Below are 2,567 nucleotides of genomic sequence, written 5' to 3'. Positions count from 1 at the left end.
GAATTTCACAGCCTTTCCTGTCCAGGCTGGCTTTGAACCTTGATCCTTAGATCATTCAGTCTCATGGGTAGCTAGAATTATAGATGTGAGCCACCAGCACCTGGCTGGAAATATATCTTTAATGCATGAAATCCTAAATAAATAGATAAAAAGCAAATAAATAAAAAGTAAAATGGATAGATTTGCTCTTCCCCAACATTTTATTTGATATACCATTTTGTATTTATTTTTCAAGTTTAATACTGCTTCTTTTTTAGTTTTCAAGAGAAACATCTCTTTTGGACTGGTTTTGGTGTTAGTGGGTGATCACTGGCAGGAAGTAGCAGGTAATATATTTTCCTTTCTTCTTTTCTGTCTTTGTTAAATTTTATTGGTATTGAGGGGAAGAGATGCTCTGTATTGTTTTCCTCACCTGAAATAGAATATGTAGAGGACTACTCTGGCTGCCGTCTTGCTTCTATATAGTATATGCATAGGTGTGTGCAACAAGAGATAGCAAAGAGATTTGTTAATAGTTCTCCAAAGTCAGAATTGAAGGAATATTTCTGGCTAAAGACAAGCTTTCTATTTATCTTCACATTATGCTGCTTCAAAGAGTTGTGCCTTATTAGACTATGGGACGACTCTATAATGACCAAATCTCCTTTGGGGTCAGTGTCTTGAAAGAAGTGGGTGCTTTCTCCTATGATCAGCTGGTGGGTGTATGTGCTATTATAGTGTCCAGGTGTGGACTTGAATGTGAAGCAGTAAGGACCTAGGTTGGTCAGGCTGAGACTGAATCCACTGGGGGAATCCAAGTGTCTTAATTCTAATCTGATCTGCAGTAACCACTGGGAAAGGTGAACTTCTCCATTATATCCCAAGATCTTCCTCTTAATATCTGCTGGATGCCCATCTCTGTGCTTCTATCCCTCATGTCACTTACTCAAGAAAATCCAATAAACAGAATCTGAGAAACAAAAAAAAAACCCTCTGATATACAGAGATCCTTGGGCTGCTAAAGTTACACAACAAATTTGTGTTGAGTTTCTCTACAGAGGTTAAGAATCTTAACCTTTGTCCGGTGCTGGTGGCTCATGCCAGTAATTCTAGCTACTTAGGAGGCTGAGTTCTGAGGATGGAGGTTCTTAATCAGCCAGGGCAGAAAATTTCAGGAGACTCCTATCTCTAATTAAGCCCAAAGAGAAAATATGGCAAGCAAAAAAGACAAGCAAGAGCTCCAGCCCAGAGTTCAAGTCTCAGTGCAAGAGGTGAGGGAGAAGTGGGGGAGAATATGATGCCTGCTGGGATTAAGGCAAGACAGTCTCTCCCATCTCAGGACAAGGGATAAAGCCTGGGTTAGGACAGTGCTTGTTTCCATAGGTAATATTGTTAGCATGTAATATTGTTAGCATGCAATATGCTTAGCAGCTATGAGGTGTAGTTTAAATGCAACCTGACATCCAGTTAAAGCAGACTGAAAAGGAACAGAATGCACAAAATATCCTCTGTATGCATCTTGAGTCATTACACGATATTTTATGATTGGCTCTTATTTTAACTGGATCGTTTTGCTACTTTATTTGAATCGCTCCAATAAATAACAGTCAAAATCTTGAGGACTCTTCTCCTTATCTGAAAAAAAACCCAGACATATCCTGTGAACTATGAAGACAAATTCTGAAATAATCCAGTTGCACACTAAATAGGCATGCCTTTTTCAGTGTTGGGCCTCTGGGAAGTCTTACAAAGCTATGGAAGCCAGGCGGTGTGCACCTTGGGACCGAGTCCACTGGGCGATCCCTGGGCAGATGGGGCGCGGGACTGCCGGACTGGGGGCCAGATCTGAATAGGCGGGGCGGGGATGGGCGGGCCTCAAGAGCGGGGGCGCCAGCCGGGCTCTTAGCCTCAGGTCCCCTAACGCCTGGGCGGCCACATCTCAGCTGCGCCCCCGCCGCGCTGAGCCGGCTCCAGTAGTTGGAGCCGAGATGCGCGCGCGCTGAGCAGCTGGGACGTGGATCGCGTTCGGCAGAGTTAAAGCCCTCTGGCCAGAGCTGCTGGCTGAGGTTGGACAGAAGGGGACGCTGGGCGGCAAGTGACCGCCGCAGTGATCCGAAAGACTGAGCGCTGAGCGGAGCCGGGGACGCGCGGTTCAGCAGCCTCCGCTTCACCTGTCTCGAGAAACCAGGGGTGAGCTCGGGGCTTTCAACGTGTATCCTAGCTATGGCTTGATGCTGGCTGCTCCCGGGAGTCGAGGAGGTGTTCCTTATCCTTGGAAGCCTAGTCTGGGGACAGTTCCACCAGTGCCAGGGGAGGGGGCATCTCAGCTGGAGGAGACAGGAGTTCTCTCCACTCCTGCCTGGTCCCCAGCAGCCCCTCAGATGACAGGAGTGTCAAGGAGAGGTCACTGATCCCTTCTGCCCCCCGCCCCACGCCGGGATGTGCGGCGGGATTGGGTGACAAAGGGCTGCCAGTCTGCATCCTCGCCAGCCTCTGCACGCCGGCAAAGTTTGCATCTGAGTCTAACCTGTCCTCTCTCTCTCTCTCTCTGTGTGTGTGTGTGTGTGTGTGTGTGTGTGTGTCAGTCC

The sequence above is a fragment of the Dipodomys ordii genome, unplaced genomic scaffold, assembly GCF_000151885.1.
Source record: "Dipodomys ordii isolate 6190 unplaced genomic scaffold, Dord_2.0 Scaffold9, whole genome shotgun sequence".
NCBI classification, from domain to species: domain Eukaryota; kingdom Metazoa; phylum Chordata; class Mammalia; order Rodentia; family Heteromyidae; genus Dipodomys; species Dipodomys ordii.
Note: the sequence above shows the minus strand (reverse complement) of the source record.